This window comes from Pezoporus flaviventris, unplaced genomic scaffold (genome assembly GCF_033815535.1).
Source record: "Pezoporus flaviventris isolate CSIRO_AGI_PZ_B2104156 unplaced genomic scaffold, CSIRO_AGI_Pfla_v1 ptg000015l, whole genome shotgun sequence".
NCBI classification, from domain to species: domain Eukaryota; kingdom Metazoa; phylum Chordata; class Aves; order Psittaciformes; family Psittacidae; genus Pezoporus; species Pezoporus flaviventris.
The window spans coordinates 3,862,665-3,886,656 of record NW_026892563.1 but is presented as its reverse complement, the minus strand read 5'-3'; the positions used below and the strand labels follow the sequence as shown (position 1 = coordinate 3,886,656).

Below are 23,992 nucleotides of genomic sequence, written 5' to 3'. Positions count from 1 at the left end.
GCTGCCTGGACTGGGGGTTCTTTGCTCCAAACCAAGCTCTCTCTACCTATGATATTTCTTATGGTTTCAATCAAACAGTTCAGTCAAACAATGCTTAAAACTGTGCTGATGGAGTTTCTGTCACTCTCCGGAAACTGTCCTACTAGCTTAACCAATGCTGAAAACTTCTCACAGCCCTTTGCAGCAATCTAAACCCTTAGTATTTCATCTGATTCATAGAGAACATGTTTACTTTTGTACCTTGCAAGCATTCTTCTCCAGATGAAACAGTTTTACTCCTTTCAATTTTCATTCATAGATCAATTATCTGATTTTATTCAGCATTATACTCTGAGTTCTTTTTTGCAAGTCTACATCTTCGTTGAAAGGTGATACCCAAGACCTGACATATCAGTCCTGCTGAGGATCCATGGCTGGTGAAAAAAGTGGGAAAGAGGATTATTTCATACTTTTCCAGATTATATTCCTGTTTGCATATCCCAGTTTAATGAACATTAATTCCCACAGCAGTAGGCCATTGCTGAGCCATTTTTTGTTTGCATCCCCTGCATCTTTTCCAGCATGGCTGCTGCCATGCCTGATTGTTTCCCATGTTGTATTTGCGTACACTAATCTAGAGCTAGAATTTACAGTTATTGAACTGCATTTTTCCAGACCATTTCTCCAGTTTGTCAAGAACATCTTGCATTTTAATGTCTGCCAGTGTTTGCAGTCCTACACATCCTGCTGTCATCTGTCAAAGCATAAGCTTAGTTACAACACTTGGATTACCAAGAAAGTGTTGAATATGCAGGGCCCCAGTAGTATTGACTAATCAGGAAACTTACTCAGAATCTAATTCACTTGCTCTGATACATCTCCGAAACAGACAAGCAGTGAATAGGCCAAACCAAAGTGGAGAAAGAGAAGATTCACTTTTCATCCTAGCTGAACCAATAATGTAATTGCATGCAAACAACATTGTAAGAAAGGGAAGGAGAAAAGAAGAAAGTTGAAATTATTGTCTAAGTGGCAGGATGTAGTTTAGCTTTCCAGTAGTTTTAGCAGCGAAAAGATCTTGTGACTCCATCCTGTCTTTTCTTAATTTGCTTTTAATTTTGTCCTTGTAATTCCTTTTGACCATAATGTTCCATGTTTCTTATCAAGCACTTCAGTCAGAAGGAATTGGCAGAGTTGCGGATTCTATAACAAAATCTGTTTCCTAGCACTAACTTTAAACTAAGCCCTGAATAGGGTCTTCAGATCTTCAAGTCATGGAATCATAGGTTTGGGTTGGAAGGGACCTTAAAGATCATCTAGTTCCAGCTGCCCTGCCAAGGACAGGGATAACTTCAGGACTAGATCAGGTTGCCCAAAGTCCCACCAACCTGGCCTTGAACACTGCTAGGGATGGGGCAGCCACAGTTTCACTGAGCACCCTATGCCAGCGCCTCATCACCCTCACAATAAATAATTTCTTCCTAATATATAATCTAAACCTACCCTCTTTTTGTTTCAAGCCATTCCCCGTTGTCCTATCCCTACATGCCCTTGTAAAAAGTCCTGCTCCACCTTGCATATAGGTCCCCTTTAGCCACTGGAAGCTGCTGCAAGGTCTATCCCGAGCCTTCTCCAGGCTGAACAAGGCCAACTCTCTCAGCCTGTCTCCGCAGGGGAGGCGCTCCAGCCTTCTGATCATTTTTGTGGCCCTCCTCTGCCCTCACTGCAACAGGTCCGCATCCCTCTTGTGTTGGTGGCACCAGAGCTGAATGAAGTGCTCCTGTGGGGGTTTCACAAGAGTGGAGGAGAGGAGGAGAATCACCTCCCTCAATCTTCTGGTCACACTCCTTTTGATGATGCCCAGGACATGGTTGGCTTTCTGGGCTGTGAGGGCACATTGTCGGGTCATGGTTGAGTTGTTTTGTCAACCAACACCCCCAAGTCCCTTTCCTCAGGGCTGCTTTCCATGTAGTCTCTTCCCAGCCTGTATCTGTGTTTAGGATTGCCCCAAACCATGTGCAGGACCTTGCACTTGACCTTGTTGAACTTCATGAGGTTCTCAGTGGCCCACGTCTCAGTCATGTCAAGGTTCCTCTGGATGGCATCCTTTCCCTTTAGTGTGTTGACAGCACCACACAGCTTGGCAAACTTGCTGAGGGTGCACTCAATCCCACTGTCTATGTAACGAACAAAGATATTAAATAGCACCACTCCCAGTACTGACCCCTGATGAACACCACTCATCACTGTTCTCCACTTGGATATTGAGCTGCTAACCACAGCTCTTAGTGCAACCATCCAGCCAATTCTGTATCCACCGAGTGGTCTGTGATCACGAGTGTCTTTGCATATTAGCAACTTGCATTTCTGCAAAGTACATTTTTTTACGTCCTGCAACCAGGTAAATGCAATAAGAGGGCTCATTTCATCCATATATGAGATTTACTTGGAGGCAGAATCCAGTCAAAAGACAACATGAGACATGAATTGCCACAATTAGTATGACAATTAAAACCCTACGATGACTCACACATAAAGTATCAAAAGCAGCTACCACAGCCTTGAAGCAGAGGAAAGATCACATTGCTCAGAAAGCAGTTAATAAATTAAAATTGATGGCATTGCCTGGAAGAGCTTGGTGGTATACTAAGTGGTATATGAATAAAGAATGAATGTTCTTTATCTGCATTGTGTGCAATGTCTTTTGCACACAATGCACACAATTTATCTGCAATCTGTGCAACAGATCAAACTATGCTGCAGTTCAGAATGTCTTTGAGGTATATAGGCTCCCTAACTCTTCCCCTACTTGATTTTGCTTCAGATCCAACCCCTTCAGAGGATTCTTATAGTTTGTTTAATGTACTATGGATGCTTTTCTGTTAAGGGATAAAACCTGTGCCTAGCTCCCTGTGAAATGAGGAACCTTCAAGGATCTAAAGAAAGAATTTGCCCTTTGTGTTCCATGATTGTACAGTCTGATACAATGACAGGCATATAAAATTTCTTAGTTTAAAAAATAATTGTTTGTTATTAGTAATAAATAATATCAATTTACTAATTAGGATGAGGAAGTTCTATGTCTTAAAAAATAGAAATATGTCAACAAATTTAAAAGCAACCAACCAGCAAACTTGTGATACTGTTCTAGTCATCTTGTCCTTCCACCCTTATTATTCATCTGGTAATGTTCCTTGAAGCTTTTCTTTTTTGTCCCTCTCCTGCAGAGTCAGTCTTTTGGGCAGGAACTCTCTAAAGTACTCTGAGCCTTCAAAAAATGAGGTGCTTTAGTCCATGCTAATGATTTGGCCTCCATCTCAGTGCAGAGAGTCTCACCTCTGCAGGGCAATGAAAAGGCATATTAGATTAATGAATTGCTGCCTGGAGGTGCCTGTGGCTTCCCCATCCCCTTCTCCAGGTTAGGAGAGACTGAATCTGTCCTTGCTGCATGCCTCTGATCACCTCACCCTGCAAGTTGTTCACCTTTCTCTGTTCAGTATTTCTCAGCATTCATGCTTAGCTGATTCTAAGATCCAGAGCTTGAGATCCAAAGGCTTTTCACTTTTAAAGGCTGTCAAATGATTGCATTATCCTCATGCTGAAAAACAGGGGTGGGAAACCCCAGAGAGATTATACACCTCAGACTGCAAAATGATATATGCATATCTGATGATTATATGTGTATATAGTAACAGCATAGTAAACATTATATACAAAGTAAAAATAGAAAGGCTAAAGTATAAAATGGATTCCCTGAGCTCTGAGCTTGCATTTCATTTGGGGCATTAATTTTCTAGAATTATCTGAGCTGATACTTACACTGTCATTTGCAAAATGGCTTTGCTATTACAGTAATTTCAGTGAAGAGAGACATTAGTCTGTCTCATAATCTGCATGGTCTCTGTGTGTGAGCATTACAGAGCACATAGGTGAATATGAGAGCTATTAAATATTCATTCTGATATAAATCAAATAAAAATTAAAATCTGAAGTGAGTGTTTCTTTGCCTGAGCACTCCAGGTCTCAGGGGCTGAGTGCCTCTTCTTGTGTTGTCTTGTGCTGGAACCTGGTGTAGGAAAACTCTCTCGCAGCTTAACATTCTTTCGCCTACTGACCTGTAGGCATCAAACATGCTTTATATCTGTCCTCCAAAGCAGCAAGATTGTCAGGGTTTGTCCCACAGCTGGTAAAGAAAAATTTGCTCATAGCAAATCTTTTGGAGCTAACCCCTTTTTCTTCTCAGCTGCTTCAGAAACCCCAAGTCCATTCTCCTTGGCTTCCACATCTGTGATCTCCTTTATCATGATATTAAATAGCATATTGTCTGACCTCTGTTACTGCTCTAAGCAATGTTTTATGGCAGTCTGTGGTATGGCCATTTCCTTTGTTTCACTGGATTGCAATTTTTAATATTGGGTGGGTAAGTGCACATAATACAGTGCATAATAAATCATCTAATTTTGAGATTTATCAGCTTCATCACTCATTTGTTTTACTTATTCTTAGTGTTTGGACTAATTCTGCATGGATGAATAAAGGTTAAGTGGATAGTCTTTCTTTTTCAAGCCATTGCTTTCTTTAATCTCTTGCTGAAAGTGATATTTTTTCTCTTGTTTTGCTGTTGATACAAAACTGAGCATAACCAGGGACTCTGCAGATTTTTAGTTCCCCAAACTGCTTTCTGTATAAAGACCAATCTGCAAGACATTCAGTATCTTGACTGTTTTTTCTTCCTGTTTTGTCTGTTTCATAATGGTCACACCTGAAGTCTTGGTGCACACTCTTGACTTTTCCTTCCCGTAATGTACTGCTGCAATAGCCTCTGACTAAAAGCATCTCTTTTGTTCACCTTATGGCATATTTGTGTGACTCTTCCTTCATTGCTTCCACTTCTTGATGACTTCTTGAGTGCACTCATTGCCTTCCTCTATCTGTTACCCTTGACATTTACTGCTCTTCATTTTGTAATATTATCTGCTTATTGGGTTTTCACATTAATCACAGTAATCACAGAATGGTCGAGGCTGGAAGGGACCACCAGAGGTCGTCTAGTCCAGCCTCCCTGCTCAAGCAGGGTCACCTAGAGCACATTGGTCAGGGCTGTGCTCAGATGGTTCTTGAATATCTCCAGGGAAGGAGATTCCACAAACCCCCTGGGAAACCTATTCCAGTGCTTGGTCACCCTCACACTTAAGAAGTTCTTCTTCATGTTCAGAAGGAGCTTTCTGTGGTTCAGTTTACGCCCATTGCCTCTCATTCTGTTGCCTGGCACCACCAGATATGCCAGGTTAATTTACATGCAGATAAGAGGGCTGTCATAATAAATACATGTCTAAATTTTAATGTAGAATTATATAGTGTAGTATTTATTATAACTTAATATACTAATAAATGAATATATGCATACATTTAAAAATTAATTATAAATTAATTACATACTTGCTCCAAGATAATTAATTACAAAGAGATTTAACTTGGGTTGCTCTTCCAATCTCTTCTTTCTCAAGATACTGCCAATGATTCTGATTACTGAGGAACTGTGACAAAAGTAAAACAAATCACTACAATTATTGCTAAAAACATATTCAGAAAAGCAGATAGAATATAGTAATTTCTTTTAGACTAACTTACTTTCACTGCAGGGTATTAACATAGCCTAAAGTTGATGCTTTACTTTCCCTGTCTCCCTGTGCAGTTAAAGACTAGAGATAGGCTCCTGTAGAGCTTTATTCAGAGCTTCACCTGGAGTCATCTTTTCCAAAGCCATTGAGGGAACCCAACTACTACACAAATAGCTCTTGCGTCTGGAGTTTACTACTGGATGGTATATATACTATGATTTTGCCTCTTGTACTAATTATCATTCATCTGGGTGCTGAAGAAGCTGACAGAGCTGTATTCTTCTTGCTCTTCTTTTTTCTGCATCTTAAATGTATTTGGCCTTCTTTCACCATCCTCCTAATTTCTCAAAGATACCTGCTAACAAGGCTTTCAGACATCAGCATCCCACTTAAAAATCCAGCAATAACATCCATAGAGGTCACATGATTAAAAATTATCTTGCTTACGCAGGTGACCTCCCATAAGCTCCTTTTTAAACCTGACCCCTTAGCCTTACATTGCTAAGTAACATTATGATCTAGCCAAGGACTACTTCTGTCTGCATGTAAGCCCTGTCGTAGGAGTTAGCAAAGCAATCTATGGCATTTCTGGTGGGGAAGAATGTCAGCACTAGCCAGCACCTGCTTTTAGGACAGAGAAAGAACAAAATGAATGGCAGAGGGAAGTGTGTTTCAAAAGAGAGGGAAGACTTTGCTGAACCTCAAGCAGGAGACACTGCTTAAAAACAAGGGGAAAGGAAGACTACGAGAAAATGCTGTTAGGGATGAAAGAAAGCTGGCATGAATTAAGAGGAAGGTAAGCAAGCAGGATAAAGGGAACCCCGTGAAGAAGCAGCTCTGCTGAGGGGCCATGCCAAAAGCCAAAATCAGTGCAGCTTTAGCAATGGCACTTTGGTAACAGGGGAGAGAAATACAACCAGACATTAGCCAGGAGAGTGTCCAGAGGCACATAAAACTTTCACTGGATAAGTGTACTGTGAGTAAAAATATAAAGAAGAAAATTTGCACTAATAGCTCACACATTCTCTCAGAAAAACTGAACTTTTCTCAGATCAGCACTGCCAGCTTAGCTAAGCTACTTACAGCACTTGCATGTAGTGCCTGAACCTGTCAATAAGAGACATTATTAATTTTGTGTGCAGAGGTCATGTAAAAAGTAACATAGTTTCTCCATAATGTAGTTCCCCATCTGTAAAGCTACTGCCTCTGCTTCATTAAAGGCAAAGAAGCAATAAATTGACAAGTACAAAGCAGATGATTTAACGGCAAAATCATGCTCAGTTCTGGATCAGAAAAAATGCACGTAAAACAGGGAAGCAGTTAACCACTGTCTTTTATGATAAACATGTAAGTATCTTCCAAAACAAATTTGAAAAGGGAACAGGACAATCCAAAATATCAGTAAGAAATTAACAACACTCTGCTTTATCCAGTCACAGGCTCTGCTCCCCTATTTACCTCATAACTAGTAAGACTTTTTCCCCTTCTTTACTCTTGCTAATTGTCGGGGTTTAAAGGACACTGAAGAGCACAGGATGAGTTCATTAGAATTGCAAAGTATCACTGCTTACCATTTGCAGCAGGGTACCATTCATCTCTGTTGCCACACCATACTGTGAGGTGGCACCAAAAAACAGACACTGCAATCAAGGGCTAGGGAATACTAATCATCCTGCATCAGACTGAAACCCATGCAGGATTCAAGGTCCACTGTGGTTAAGAACATCTGTTCATGGCCATAAATGAGTCCCAAAAGTGAACTGGGGTGGGCTTTGTGATTTTGACATGGCCAGCTTCTTTCTGTTGGCTTACAAGACCTGGGTCAAATTCCTGGCCATTTCTTTTGACCCCTTGTGTCTACATAACCACCTTTTCTGTTCCCTTCTTTCAATGAAGGACACAGCAACCTCTCTTCAGACTATTTGAATACCAGGATGCCACCCACAGTAAGTCATGAACATGACCATCGCTTTCTTTGCTTTGCCGCTGATTGGTGAAATAACAATATAAATTACAACTACAGTGCTGACCTCAGCATAGCAGTCCATGCATACCATTGCATAGCTTAGCTAAAGGAAGCTGTCGAGCCAGTTGCACAGATTCACCATAAAATCATGTCCAGACTGCCACTTGAGTTTTTGCCACCTCAGAAATGTCTGCCTTTCCCTGAAGTTTACTTAAAAAATGTTTATAGTTTACTGTCTTCCACATTAACACCACACATTCCTTTCCATCCAGTAGCAGAAAGGAAGCAGAACTGGAAAAGGTACTCTGTCAGCGCTACACTATGGTGCTAAAACATGACTGGAGAAGTAACTATGAGGCTGCCGGATCAGAAAGTGAGTATTAAATTACTTTGCATTTCCTATAAGTCTGTAGTCCTCCAGTCAATAGCATGCCTGCAGTTAATTGCGACAAAAGTAAGATGTATTTTAGGAAGCAGCCATAAAGAGGTAGGCAGGATTATCTAATGACATATACGTATTTTACCAAACATGTTACTTGTTGAGCTAATTAGTTACCTTGTAAATGGAAAGGTCAACCCTGCATCATATTTGCATCTCATCTTTCTGAGTCAAATTTCCTGGGTGGTAGGTGGAAAGAAATAAATTCTGCTGAAGTTGTGAAGAGCAGACAGGAACACTTTGGCAGGCAGAGAAAAATGAGAAAAAAAGCTGTTTAGGGCTGATCTGAATCTGAGAACATGCAACACGTCCGTCAGGAAGATACCTACCCCGTGTCCACCAGCTCCACATACACAATTTCTTTTGAATGGCTCTGCAGCCATGCAATACGTTGAACCTGTCAGTCACATTTTTGAATGCTCCTGCTACCCTTTACTAATCCACATATGCAAGCACACACCCAAGGCTCATGAAACTGCTCCACTGCACCAAGGTCATAGTTTTGACCCCAAATTGCCATTCTCTAGAGAAGATTTTCCTGACATCCTACACTACTGTGTGCACACTCCAGCTATGTGCATATTTCCCCCAATTTCCACATCTGGAGACACACAATCCAGCACAGTACAACTATTCCACACCTGCAGCTAAACAATTTTGAGGCTTTCAGAGCCTTGTAGATCTACAGCAGCCTGGATCCCTTCTCTTTTCCAATAACCGTGTCATTTACATATATTTAAAGTACGTAAACTTGACACAAAAACAAATGCTTGAAAGGTATTGACAAAGCCATTATAAAGAGTTTAAAGCAGCAGCAGCAGCAGTAGCTTTCTTGGGAAATATCAAATGAAACAAACAGAACATTTCAGGGCAATCAGCAGATTAACTGGGAACCTTTGGATTTTTTTTCTTTTTTTTAATGAAACAGATGGTTTTTTGCTTCAGCCTGTAAACATCCTATGCCAGGAGAGGATCTTCAGAGGCTCTTTGTCCTTGCTAAAGGGCTTTACTTAATGGGGTGTTACATGAAAAAGCATATCTGTCTTTCAGGAAAATATGATCTGCAGACTCACTGAAACAGTGGCAACAACTAGAGGAAAAGAAAACCATGACATCAAATATGTCCTGGCTAATACAGTTTTAAATGTATATTAAGTCACTCTGCCAGGACTGAAAACTCTGGCATTATGGGTCTCCTAACAACCTATGTACACTAAGTAGGAAGCAGAGGAACCCAGTTCCCTTCAGGAAGAGGCAACATCTTTCAGGCAGTGTATCCTGCTGTCAAACACTTGAATCTTGCTTTCAGAAGCTGCCCAAGCCAGCTTTGAGCTCACCCTCCAACTGAACTCCCCACTGCAGGGCAGCCACAGCAGCGCAGGGCTTGGCACACATCCGCTGCCCATGGGCTGACCCTCTGCAGCAGTTCAACTGTGAATGATATACGAGCTGGGAATTTAAAACTAATACAGGTGTGTTGCAAAGAATTGCATCATACCTTAAAGGACATATGATTTGAAATATCTGAATTATAATTAGGACAGATTATTTCCTTTGTGAGCCAGGATAAGAATTTTGCACCCCATTTTGCCAGTTTATATATGAGAAGAGCAAAAGATTGCTTGAAATGCAATATAGACAAAGTTTGGCTGATTATTTGTATTTTGAGACCCTTTATTCCCCATGTTTAAATGAAAGCTGTAAATTTCTGATGTACTTAACGAAGACTTTTTTTTTTTTTTTTAATTTCTGGTGCATATACAAGCTTCTGGCCTGGAAGTACTGAGAATCACCTAGTCCATTAGAAATTAACACATATTCAAATATAGGCCTCAAAAGAAGACACCCCCCCCCCCTACATCTTCCATCAGGCAGGTTTTTCCTGAATCCAAATAGCAATGAATATGGCACTCATGTTCACATTCATCTACTCATGGTAACATCTAAGGACTGCTTAGTTCTGACATTGAGTCACACATCCTACCTGTCAGAAGGGATAATTACTCCTCTGTGTTACCTTAACTGAATTATCTCAAAAGCAAAAGATGAAATGTCCTGGGTTTACTCATAACACTCTCACAAGAGAGATTTATGGGGTAGCAGTAAAAATTTAAGTCTCTTTCTCATATGATCCTAGCTAAAAGCTCTCCCTCCTCTCATCTGATTTCAACTTGCTTCAAGAGTATCTGTCTTATACGTAAATGTAGAAAAAACTTTAAGAGTTATCAAAAACCCCAATATGCACAAAACCCCCCAGTATGTATAATTGTGGAATTAATCTGAATGAGTTTTGGTTTTTGGAGGGAAAACATCCTGTGTCAGTTTTAGCATTTTTTGAGCAATGTGGAAATTCCCAGTGTTCACCTTAAGGGCCCAAGTGCCTTTGAACCCAAATTGCCAATGGCTGAACAGTGGTACAGAATTATTCTTAAAATAAATGATCCCTTAATCGAAATTGGATGACTAACAAGCATAAAATTACAGCTCTAATACCACATATAATCGTTTATCTCATTGCAAAGAGGCATACATCATTTGCATTGTATTCCTGTAGTGTTTTATATCCACTTTACCATAATCTAAATGAGCATGCACAGCACAGACAAATGGAGATTCTAGCCCGTCTTACGCATTTGCCTGGGGAACATGATTTTGTTTGTTGTGGGTGCTTTAAAAAATTGTGATGTATAAATAAACATGTTAAAACATTTTTTAAGGTTTAATAAATGTTTTTAACTGTTTAAACTGTTTTAACTGTTTAAACGTTTTTAACAGTTTTAACTGTTAAAGACTGTTTTAACTGTTTTAACTGTTAAAGACAGTTCAGTGGGCACGCACACTGCCTGAGCAGTTAAAATTGAGAGATAAATTTTTCAGAAAGAAGGGAATTTTTTTAAATTTTTTTCTTTTTAAATCGGACAGCAATTTTAATAAAGTATATTTGAAACTTATATGACTTATGGAATAAATTCACTAAAGAGAATTTAAACCTGTGGATATATCAGCTCAGCATGTGGGTATTGCCAACCACATTTACAGACCAAAATAGTTATTATTTTCTTCTGTCCATTTCTCATTATCTGGGATTTGCTTAACAGTCCAAGCCAGAAACAGCTTTAAACAACCTTAAAAACTTATAAAAATGGCAAGCACCGAAGTATGCATTTCTTTCCTTGAAATTACTTCTGCACAAATGCTGTAAGAAGTTTTCGCTTCTCCGTCTGCAACACCCCTCCTATGCCTGAAACCACTGCAGCTGTGAAGTTCAATAATGCATAGTCCTTTAGGGAGAGCAAGTATGACTTCACGTGACACTATTTGCAAGAGCTGATTCCCAGCTCCCATGTAGGACTTCACGTCTTTTTCTGACCTTGCAGATCTGGCACTTAAAACTCTGGCATTTGTATGAGAGAAGCTGGTTATTTTTAGAGAGCTTTATGTCTTCTTTCCTCTTCATGGAGAAAACTCAGCACAACTGATCTTGCAGTAGAGAAGCATGAGATGCTTTACAAGCAGAAAGACACACATGCTAAAATATGTAGTAAAATTCTCTTGTATATTCTTAAGATCATTTATCTGTAACATACGTGGCATGAAGATGAAAATATGACATGATCTAAAAGTTTTATTGTTCCTTCACTTGGACTGACATGCATTACACACTGCTTGATTCACCATTTGTGCAACATACTTTTCTGATTCTGTCCACAATCTAAAGCTACAATCCAAAAAACTAAGATCAGTACAAGCTTGACAGAGATTAACCTCAAAATTAAACTACAGCTACATTAAAGAACTGTCAATTTCTACCTTACGGTATTTGTCCAAAGAATGGGAACATAACAGAGATGCTAGGAGGATGAATTGAAGATGTCCCTGCTCATTCCCCAGTGGTTGGACTAGATGAACTTTAAAGATCCTTTCCAACCCAAACAATGGGCAAGTAACTAGGTGGATGGATGATGGTAGAGCAGTAGATGGTTTTTTCTTGATTTCAGTAAGGCATTTGATACTGTCTCCCACAGCATCCTCATAGATAAGCTAAGGAAGCGTGGGCTTGATGATCAGGTAGTGAGGCGGATCAAGAATGGTTGGAAGGAAGAAGGCAGAGAGTTGTGGTCAATGGGGCAGAATCTAGCTGGAGGTCTGTGACTAGTGGAGTCCCTCAGGGGTCGGTGCTGGGACCAGTGCTGTTTAATTTTCATCAGTGACCTGGATGAGGGAACTGAATGTACCCTCAGCAAGTTTGCTGATGATACTAAACTGGGAGGAGTGGCTGACACACCAGAGGGCTGTGTTGCCATTCAGCGAGACCTGGACAGGCTGGAGAGTTGGGCGCAGAGGAACTTGATGAAATTCAACAAGGGCAAGTGTAGAGTCTTCCATCTGGGGAAGAACAACCCCATGTACCAGTACAGGTTGGGGGCTGACCTGCTGGACAGCAGTGAAGGGGAAAGGGACCTGGGGGTCCTGGTGGATAGGAGGATGACCATGAGCCAGCAATGTGCCCTTGTGGCCAAGAAGGCCAATGGCATCCTAGGGTGCATTAGAAAGGGTGTGGGTAGTAGGTCAAGAGAGGTTCTCCTCCCCCTCTACTCTGCCCTGGTGAGACCGCATCTGGAATATTGTGTCCAGTTCTGGGCCCCTCAGTTCAAGAAGGACAGGGACCTGCTGGAGAGAGTCCAGCGCAGGGCAACTAAGATGATTAAGGGAATGGAACATCTCTCTTATGAGGAGAGGCTGAGGGAGCTGGGACTCTTTAGCTTGGAGAAGAGGAGACTGAGGGGTGACCTCATCAATGTTTACAAATATGTAAAGGGTGAGTGTCAGGATGATGGAGCTGGGTTTTTTTCAGTGATGTCCAGTGATAGGACAAGGGGCAATGGGTGCAAACTGGAGCATAGGAGGTTCCATGTGAACATCAGGAAAAATTTCTTTACTGTGAGAGTGACAGAGCACTGGAACAGGTTGCCCAGGGGGGTTGTGGAGTCTCCTACGTTGGAGATATTCAAGGCCCGCCTGGACAAGTTCCTGTGTGATGTACTCTAGGTTACCCTGCTCTTGCAGGGGGGTTGGACTAGATGATCTTTTGAGGTCCCTTCCAACCCTTAGGATTCTGTGATTCTATTATTCTGTGATCCTATGAATGAGCCTCAGCAAAATAAAACAGATAGCTGGCTACTCTGCACAGCTCATTAAAACCTTTAGAGCTCAGCACAGTGTAATCCATCTTTTGCCATCAATCCATCTTGTATTTATTTAGCGCTTATGAGAATAAATACGTACAAATATTACAGGTAGCTATACAATATGTTTATATGTAGAAATTAAGTATTCTATTTTATCAAACTGAGTAAGCATTGAGCAGATGTTTTATTACCTGCATGTCCAGCTCTTATTATTGATTGACATTCAGTGTTCTGCTGCTGGGGGTGGGGTCAATTGCATTCCTCTACTACTTTAAATAAAATGAAGCAGTCATTCTTTCCTTACAGCATAGCACTAAAGCCATTATTTTGTCTTTACACAAGCAGATTTTGCATTCATTAATTCTTTTTTTTTTTTTTCAAAATCAGCTCTTTCCAGTAACCTTCCTCTTGTATACCAGAATGATGTTCAGCTTTGACCACTAGTTCTGCCTCATTGGCTTCATCTCCTCTTATAAAGCATTTCCATTTAGGTTACATGCTTTCTTTCTTTCTCCTAAATTAACCTAAAACTCATTTCAGCAGCCCTGCATGTTTACCTATCTCAGCCTAGCTTTTTAGAGTAATCTATTTTGTGCATGTCTCCATATGACATAGTTTCAAGAAGCTCTTGTGTCCAGGCAAAATATGTCGTTTAGTTTCCTTTTCACTAGCTATCAGGGCTGTTCACACAGAAATTGTGCTCATTCATCAAGTTTGTTAGCCTGGTCTTTAAACAGTAGCAATTGTTCTTTCCATGTTACGCATTCCATCGACTTCTCTGTTCAACAGTCTCCCCATAATACAGAAACACCACTACCCACTCTTTGTCTTTTGATGTTTCCCTAGCTGGGAAAGGTGTGGAAAAAAAGTCATTCTAAATTCTTTTCTTACTTTACCTTTATGATTCCTCTGGAATTTGGGAATGTTATTCATCTAGATCATGTGCCTTGTCAAACTTTAATGGTTCCATATACCTAACTGTGTGCTCTGGCATAATCATAAAGCCTTCAATATCTTCTATGGGAAAATATATTCTCGTCTTCCAGATGTGACCTTCAGATTATTTTCAGAAATGCCTATACTATGGAAGAGAAAACACAATGAGTTCTCTGAAATAAATTCTTTTCTAAAAATAGCTCTCATTCATGTTGCTTTATGGCCTTGCAAGCTAGATTTGACAGGTAAATCTGTACATATTACAAGCTTTTAAAAGCATTTCTTTTTACAATATTAATGTCATTAATTAGTATTATTATTGCCAACACTAAAGTCTAAATTTTTCATATCAGCAATTTATCATCAATATCTTTATCTTTCCTTGCAGCTAGAGCTCTCCCTCTTTCTTGTGAAGCATTTTCTTCGTAAGTTGTTTTATCAAACTTGAGGTAAACTCTGGGTTATCTGGTCCAACCCATCTAGCTTACATTTGACATTTACATACTCTTCACATATGTAAGCCTATACTTTCATAGCTCTTACCTTCTGCAACAGACCGCTGTACAGAATGAAACCATCTGTAGCCATCCATAATGACACATACAGAAAGGGGGAGATGCTAAATTTGCTTCACGCTACCAGACTTGTGCCTGTGATATTGGGTGTTATAAGACAGAGGCAACAGTTTGCAGGCCCAGGAGCACATCTGAGCAATGCTGCTAGTGGGGCAGAGCAATGGAGTAACATAAATGCCCTGCTCAGACCATTTATTCATGTAGTGCAACTGACAGCTGTGGAACTCTACCGTAGACAGAGCTTGAAGATACTGCCAGAGCCAATGTATAGATGTGTGATATTACACACAGGAGAAAACCTCAACATTTCAATTCAGATTTTTTCCATGCTGCCCAGGTACCTGTCTGGTGCTCCCCAACATAGGTTACAGACTCTTGAGAGATCTTGTGTTACTAGTTCTGTGTCATTTGCCTAAATATTCCCTAACAAATGTTTTCTGCTTCCTCAGAAAAAGAGAAAGTGGATGTATATATGTATCTGTGTGGGACATGGGGAGTGGAGAGACTAACTATGCTATCAACAATAATTAGATACTGTCCAAATACCCAAGAAGGCAGTCACTATTGTAAAAGTCTTACAACATGACATAGCACGGCACAAGGCAAGCATATGACTATATAAATTAAAATACAAGCCATTTATATATTTATATGTATGCTAGATAACTATCTTTACATGGTTTTCTCCAAAGTTAGATCGTTATCTGAGTAGTAGCAGGTCCATGTTTAAGACTGCTGCAATGTAAACTTGTTCTTTCCGTTTTTCAGTAAATCAGTTTGCACTGGTCGTACTTGCACCCCTCATCAGCTAATGCTTTCACCTTCCTTGTGTGCCTTTTACTGCTATTGTGCCTTTCATCTACCGTACAATTCCCTTTCATGTACTGTCATCCTCACCTTTTTCCGTAGTAAAGAATTTCACTTTATTGTTTCTATATTTCAAGCTTGCAGTTCTCCCCACTTGCTTTTTCCAATTACCTCTTAAAAGCTTTTTCACAACGAGGTAATTAATTAAATTATTTTGATTAATTTCTAAAATTTTGTAGAGGAAATGCATAATGCAGAAGTTTGCATTATATTTTTTAGTTATGTAATTTAGGTAATTTGGAGCTTTTTTGCATTTCTTGGGACAGCAATAATGAAGCAAGCTTGCCTCTGTAGCATAGCTGGCTGGGCAAACTGTTTCTGAAAGGAGATTCCTTAATATCAGTTTCTGCTTCAATAACAGTTGCCATACATTTTCCAGTGCCTATGTAATAAAAAATAATTAAATTGTCCTTGAAGCATAGACTAGAGTCTTCCATACCCATGGAAGTAGCCTAACCACCACACTGCAAAATCAGACTTAATCTTACTCCTACTCCCTAGCTCACTGAATCTTTAAATCTTCTATAAATGAAATCTATGTATACAGTCTTTAACTGTATATATACAATCTACCATATCTTCTGGGTCAGAGTCTGAAAGTGCTTATCCTCCCCAGCAGCCTGTATACTGAGGAACTTTCCAGGTCAGACTGAGCTTGTACTAGCAGAAAAAAAGGAATGAAACGAGATGTCCTCTTGAAAAGGAGCTGAGGAGGAGGTGAGAGGAATCACCACCTACTTCTCCTCTGGTTCCCTTTCAAAAGAAAATATTGATTTTTGTTCTATCTGTTTTTCTGTGAAGAAGAGGATTAAGTGCCTACTTTCATAGTCATAAATCATGCGTGGAGAGAAATGCACAGTTAAGAACCTAAGCTCTGAAAGGGTGGGGATTTAAAACATGAGTAAGTCCTCAGGGCTTTGCTATTGCTACCTCAGATGGCTCACTGCTTAGTGTTGTGCATACCCTTATGAATCACACAATCTTTCTTTTACATTGTTAGGAATCCTACAACTTCAACTCAACAGATTCTGCCATGACCAAAGCTTAAATATCTGTAAGTTATAAATAACACTTATTTACTTCTTTTACACGTAGCACTGTATGCCTTTGATCATCCAGACACATGAAATTTTTCAGCACCTGGAACAGATTGTGAAATACATGCAGGTATATTCATACCTGCATTGTCAGGCAACATATTAATGTAGTGTATTGAAATCCCTAATGTACCAAAGGCCACCAAACTTGGTAGGTGCTGACACCACTGATGTGTGCCTTACCTTATTATTCTTGTGCCTTCCCATCTCATATACCTTACTATCATAAGCCATGCCTCGACCTGTTCTGTCTTTTGTGGCCTTGCTATAGCTCTGAAATTCTCTTCTGCTCATCCACTGATCCCTTCACCTAATGCTAGTTGCATTACCCTAGTGATGTAGCAGGTGAAAGGACAGGGGAAAGGAGCAGGGCAGAGCTGCTGGATGCACAGAGATAGTTGAAAGTTGCAGGTCCTGCAAGTAGAACATATTGCACAAGGTCTGTATTTCGAAAGAAGTGGAGGAACGAGGAAGGTTTCAAGGTTCTTGGCATCCTTATGCTGCAACTTGCAATATGATTTAGAGGTCTCTTTCTCCTCTCCCTAGCCAGGTGCACCATCAGTTCCACGGTCAGTAAGACAGAGATGGTAACTCTCCTCCTTTCACTGCCCTGCAAAACCCCAGAGAAGTTTTGTCCCAAGGCCCTAGTAGTTTTTCAACACATGCTGCTTTCATTGTATCAGCACAATGAAAGATTCAAATGGTACGACCAACTCGGAGTGCAAACAAGCACTCCCATCATGTGATTCCTCATTTATATGCCAAGTAGCTTAGCTTTATGCAAAAAGTTGAGAGGCTGAAGCTTAATGAAGCCCTAATGCTAAAACTAAAGACAATAAAGCATTCAGCTGATGGAAATAAAAATAGGATATATTTTAAGAGGATGCATATATATTTAATCAAATTTTGCCTGTCATTAAATTGTCTCAAAATGATAGGAATTACTTAGATTTATGAAGTTAGTACTTCTTTCAAATCTTTCAAATGCACAGTTTAAATAAAGACACACTGAGTAAAGAAATGCCAAAACTGCAGCTGTACTTTGTTCTCTGGGAAAAAAAGGAAAGAAGGCTAAATGACAAAATAATGAGAGAAAATGGGTGCCTAACAGAAAGAGAAACTGTCAGCTCGGGCTGTCCTCATACACTGAAAAAGTCAGTAACACTTCGGGCTGGCCATTGGTCATGAAACATCTCTGATGAAACCACAGATCTCTGAACTTTGACAAACTGTGCTAAGAAAGTTATGGAGTGTTCACGTCCATTTCCTGCAAACTTTTATTTGCATTTTTCATTTGCTAAAAAGGCAATTTTAGCTCTTAAAACAGGCATTATAAGTGAAACCCAGAACTGTGACCTGGAAAGATCATATAAATGGGATTTTTCTGTCATCTCTTTATGCTTTTGATTATTCTTGACATTGTATAATGTTAAGTTATAAATAGGAAGCATTTTGAAAATGTCATAATATCCTGAGTCTAATAAGAGAATACCAGAGATGAAAAATATTCTTAAGAAATCACGCATACATGGCAAACTCAAGATGCCAATTAAACTGGACTTCACTGCAAGGGAACTTTTTCACAAAAAAAATGTGAATTGTGAGCTCAAGCTGGAAGCTACAATGAAATGTAAACATTCCTTTTTGACAGAATGATGCTGCTTTAATAACAACAACCACAAAAGCTGAGGACTTATGGCATTACCGCATAGAACAGTGATGCTTTTTTGCCCTTTCAAGTGGATCTAATTCAGATTATGTCCCCCAGCTAACCCAAACATTCAAAGTCCTTGTACTTGTTCCTTCATCAGAACGTGAGGGTTTTTTTTTTTGAATATTCTAGCTGAATTGATTTCTTCTTCTCTCTCCTTTGTACCCCATGTATATTCTTCCCATCTATTTCTAGTTTTCCCGTGTCTAAGCTCTGCACAGGTAAAAGGACTGGTACTGCTGAAACCATGACAAGCTTCTCAGATTCTCATCAAATAAACCAAAATATCTGCTAAAAATCAAAATGAATTAATTATTTTCTGTGCTTGAACCTAAAGCAAAGAACAATTTTCACTTTAATTTGTACTGATACCTTTGCTAACAGTATAAGTAACTACAAATTCACCCCAGATTATATTTAGCCCCTAGCACATGCCTGAGCGTATTTCATAGCCTCATCATCCCTTCCCTCTGCATCATCCCTCCAGGAGGTCCTGGAGGCTGCCACTGGTAACTTCTCTAGAGTCAGAAACCTCAGCTCCGAGGCTCCCTTTTCAGGTAATGGGAAAATAAGTGTTCCTCCAGAAATGGATTCAGAACGCCTGCATTATATTCCTCCTTTTAATATTCTTTCAAAAGAACTTCACCGGCAATAATTTTGTTAAGTTATAATATTTCTTGTCTCACTAGAATTGTTTTTGACAAGTAATGAAGCCTAACTGACATTATAATAAAACTACAGCAATAAAATGGTATGTGCTGATGTAACTCGGGTGAAAAATTTCAATGAGTGATCTGTGAGATCAATAAAAATTAGAGTCTTATAGTAACTAAAATGGTTTGGAAGCATGTCAGATATGAATATGTGAAGCAGAAAAAAACACATGTAGGTAAGGCTATTTCTGCCACACCTTTACCCAAAGTGACATTTCTTCCCATTATACATTCCCATTCAAACAGTCCCTGGTTTAGACAAACAAGGCAACCAGTGATAACCCAATGAAAAATAACTCTTCTCACTCTAGAAACTCACCTTCTTGATTTACAATGAAGTGAGGCTGAGACTTTGAGTAATTACAGGTGGCTGCTCAGAAAAGAAAATAGTAGCAAACAGTAACTTGGATCAGTGTAATCTGACAGTCAGAGCTGCAGAAGGGCAAGATCTGTCACACTGCCACTGCCCCATAGTGGAATTATTGTCCACAGTAATAAGACAATGGGGATTTTCAAAACTCAATAGCTAAGAAAACAGAGTATTTTTTCACCTGATCCAAGCAAAAATATTTGGCTGTAATTGCATGACTGAAGAAAGAACACCCTTTGAAGTTAAGAGTTAACTGTCTACTAAAAATCGTCTTCTAAGATAGTTCATTTTTCTTCCAATGTCTCCTGTCTGTCCCACGTGCACACAAATTCTCCTCATTTCTGTTTTTTTTCACTTGAATGTAAAACCAGAAATTTCTCCCTCCTTTCAATCAAGATTACAGTTGATATTATTGTAATACAGCTCTTATGTGATGAACTTCTAATTTTTTGCAATGAATAAAAATTTGAACTTAGCCTGAGCTCAGCATTTTCTGAATTACTGAAAAGAATGCAGGACTTTCCTTTTCACTTTTAAGCTGTGAATTATGGGCCATCTAATTCCCTGCCAGCAACTGAAGGTCTTATATTATAAACAGTGAATTATCTTTTTACTTTTGTCAGATATATAAAAAATAAAAGAAGTCAACTTTTGGAGATACCAAAAACTTATCATAATCACTAAGAAGTCTATATAAATTGACATCTGTTGTTTGTTTTTTTTTTTTTTTTTTTTGCTTTTGTCAGCTTTTAAATGAACATTTCCTGGCCTTGATCACATTAATACAGTTAAAAGATGGTTGTGTTGGACTTGCTTCCATACACATGTACCAAACTTTTACATTAGCACTAACTGCACTCATCAGAAGTTATGGGAAAATTGTGTATACCTACTTACAGAGGTGAATTCCCAAAATGTCCAAATCCTTAAATTCATGCAAAGTTCACTTTAATTTTTTAGACAAAACCAAATAAATGTCCTTTCATGATCCATATTACTTCTGAATGCTTTAACTGCACCCAAAGTGACATTCCTCTTTCAGAGAGTTTTAGCATCTGTAACAAGTAATATTTGTAGCAAGTGAAAAGTAGGTCTTGAGAAAATCAAGCTGACATTTAGAGAGCTACATTTGGTGCAACTCAAATTCACTGCAGCTGCAGTATAAATAATCTGAGCACTGCCAAAGATGAGCTACTTATGTCTGTATACACACAGAACAATTTAAACTTCTTCACATTTATTTTCAAATAAAGGATAGTTTTATGGCTGATCAGTGCAGTGCGCATGATCTCAAGCGTGACAAAGCCATGAAATCTGAAGGAACTTGCATCACAAAGAGCCCCAAACCACACTGATTTCTTCAAAACTACTCCAGAGACCTCTCCACTGAATCCAGCTGTAATGGCGGAATTCGGTGTAATTCCCACTTAATTACGTTGAAATGCGTTTGCAGATAAAATTTTTAAAAAGGTAGAGGTTCAGGGCTCTCTACAGCACTTTATGTTTTTGATAGTGCTGGATAGAGGGGTCTGGAGGAATGCAGGCAAAGAGGTGGCTGGAATTTTTGGACCAACAATTACTACATAAAATATCTTTGTGCTACCTTTTCACCAGATACTGCACAGCAGCATATCTGTACTGATCGTGATAAGGAAGCATGGGGCACAAAAGCCCATAGGTGCTCAGTTCCTCTGCAAGTTCGGAAGGATTATGGCCTGCATGGCAAACACCCCAGCCATGGCACAGGAGCCACGTCACTCACAGGGACTAGGGGCTTCACCCAGTTGCTTTGGCTCAGTGAGACATGGAATGGAGGGAAATGAGACATTAAGGACTCAGTTGAGCCAAGCCAGCTTTAGATTTTCATGGTTAGGATTTAAGGAGGGATCTCATCTAAAGCTTTCCTTTTTGAACTCAGGTTTTTACTATCTGAAAGTCGATTTTTACAAGAAGTTTATGAAGCATGAACAGCAGGGAGATAATGATGTGCTGATTCTTTTTAAAATGGCATTGGGTACATTGGTGCTTGCCTTCTCCACATTTCAGTGTTGTCTCACAAGCACCTGCAAGTACGGGCTGCAGTAAACTGGAAAAGCAATAGGCTGTAGAATAATAATGGCAGAAATAAAAACAGAGAACTCTGCTGACAATCCTTTATTCAGATGTGGTCTCTCACCATAAGAATCACAGCTCCTGTTTCCAAGCTTAAAAATTATATGATTCAGATGGTATTTTGAAGTTTCTTTGTCCCTCTTTCTTTTCTTTTGCACACCAATTCTTTAACCCTTAGAGTTGCCTTGTCATTTTAATGCCACGTGAATAACATCCATGTTGCTGTAATGTATTCAGTTTCATTGTCAGCTATTCTTAATTTTTAAAGAAAAGCTGGACATGCTTGGAAAAGTTCCAGAGTTAACAAAAAACCCAAAACAACAAAACCCAACCAACCAAACCCAAAGAGATGTGTGTTAGTGGCAAAGAGCATTTAGCATTTTCTTAAAATCTGCATTTTTAAATTAACTCCCTTCAAAATCTTTGACTCATCTCATGAAGGAATAGAAAGTCTCTGTCAGCTTTATGATACTAACCACGCACCCAAAGAACACTTTAATCCATATCCAGGGTGATCTCGATAGAAACAGAGTCGGATTTTAAAATGTTCATTGCAACCATTTCATGAACTGTTTTACTTTCCAAGATAAATGACTTAATCACCTAGTAACATCATAGGTTTTGCAGGAATGCCATCTAAATCCAAGCTCCTGTAAACTCTGTAAATTTATATTTGAAGCTACAATTAAGAGTAATGCCTGATAGATTGAAGAAAAAGTATATGAAGTTATGTTACCCAAATGCCCTTAACCTTGCCCTGCAGAGATGATAGTTACAGTTGGTATAACAGAGATGATAAATACAGTTATTAAAATAACTGCATTTAAATATCCTATCCTATTAGGATCAAAAAAAAGTGTTTCTCCTTTTTTGTGTCCTACAGAGAAGAGAAAAAATTTCCAAAGTATTGTACTTGTGCATTCCTTCTGCTCGCTCAGAACAACAGCTGCACATACCTGTGGGCATAATTTTGCAGGTTGGACATTAACCAATATATCTGTCAGTCAGGGAGACATATAAATGATTTAAGTTGCACCTGTAATCGAATGTGCCTACAAAGTGGGGGCCAAAAAAACCCAGGCTGCAATTAAGAAATCTATCCCTCCTGGCACACCTCATGTGACTCTGATTTCTCATGCTATATGAAAATCTTGACCCTAGTGCACTATTCTGAATTTGAAGGGGCTGTTCATCACTGACAACATCAGGGAAGTCAGAATCAGGCCCAGAGAGTCTCAGATCATCAGACGGGTTCTACAAATGCGATGGCCTCCCCAGCCTCATTCCTAACATTGCTGCACCTTTTGTCAAGGCAGTTTCTTTGGCAAATGAGATTCATTCTTAATGTCTGATTTCTCAAAAGCAACAAAGCAGCCAACATCAAGGTGTAGCTGACTTCCCATGGACTGTCCCCAAGTTTTATGATTTCTCACAATAAAGCCAAGGCATGGACCAGTATGAGGGGTCAATTTAATGCAAGTGCCTTGTTCTCAGCATTGTCTGAACTGTAAGGAGGAGGGTATCGCAACCAGTATGTACTTACTGGCACAAATGCAAGTCTGCATCTGTCTGAACTGACGGAAGGAACACCCTGTGACTCCTTGAGGATGGTTACACGCCTCTATAGCGTAAGAAGCAGAATATCATCTCCTCCACCTGGAAATGAAGGAGCTGATCCTGTATGAGGTTGGTCCATCAGATTTGCTCCTCTTCTGACAGGGCTGCAGAACCCAACATTAATCTTGTTCACAAGAACATGGACTGAAATATGTACAGTGGAGAGAGAGATCAACTGTGTAATTTGCTGTGCTTTTTTGCTGTTTGTTTGATTGTTTATGGGACAGTTGTTTCCTCATTCTGGTTCTACACATTCGAGAAAATATGTAGTGGTTTGAATTGTCTACAGCTTTGCAACATCTTGAAACAACGCATTCAACTGCTACAACTTGAGCCAAAGGGAGGCAAAAAGAGACTGACAGTACATGGTGCTCATTCTATTTAAGATAGAGACTGGCAGATATACATATGATTGAAGAAAAGGCTCCTGAGTTGTTCTGCCTTGCTAGTCTTAGAAAATGTCAAACGGTGGTGTGGTTTAAACCCAGCCAGACAGCTTGTTCACTCACTCCCAGTGAGTGGTGCCGGGCTGGAAACAGTCGAGGCCCCCCCACCCCCTCCACCCCAGGGGCTCTCCCCTTCCCTGCTCCCAGAGGGATAGGGAGGAGAATCAAAAGAGTGCAACTCCTACAGGTTGAGACAAGAACAGTCCAGCAACCAATGTACAACACAAATCACCACCGCTACCACCAGCGACATCAGTGATAAGAGAAAATAACAAGGGAAGAGAATACAATACCATCTGCCAAGAAACGAGTCCCACCCAGAAGCCCGTGTCCTTCTGGGTGACTCCCAGTTAC

At 39.7% G+C, this 23,992-nt stretch overlaps 1 long non-coding RNA gene across 1 annotated transcript; it reads right to left on the bottom strand.

The window, feature by feature from the left end:
* Positions 1-895: 895 nt before the first annotated feature.
* Positions 896-20,124, bottom strand: LOC133269246 (uncharacterized). Its single transcript, XR_009743386.1, has 3 exons — positions 19,413-20,124; positions 14,091-14,275; positions 896-3,577 (listed from the first exon to the last, which is right to left on the bottom strand). It is a non-coding gene; the product is annotated as an uncharacterized LOC133269246 (long non-coding RNA).
* Positions 20,125-23,992: the final 3,868 nt, after the last annotated feature.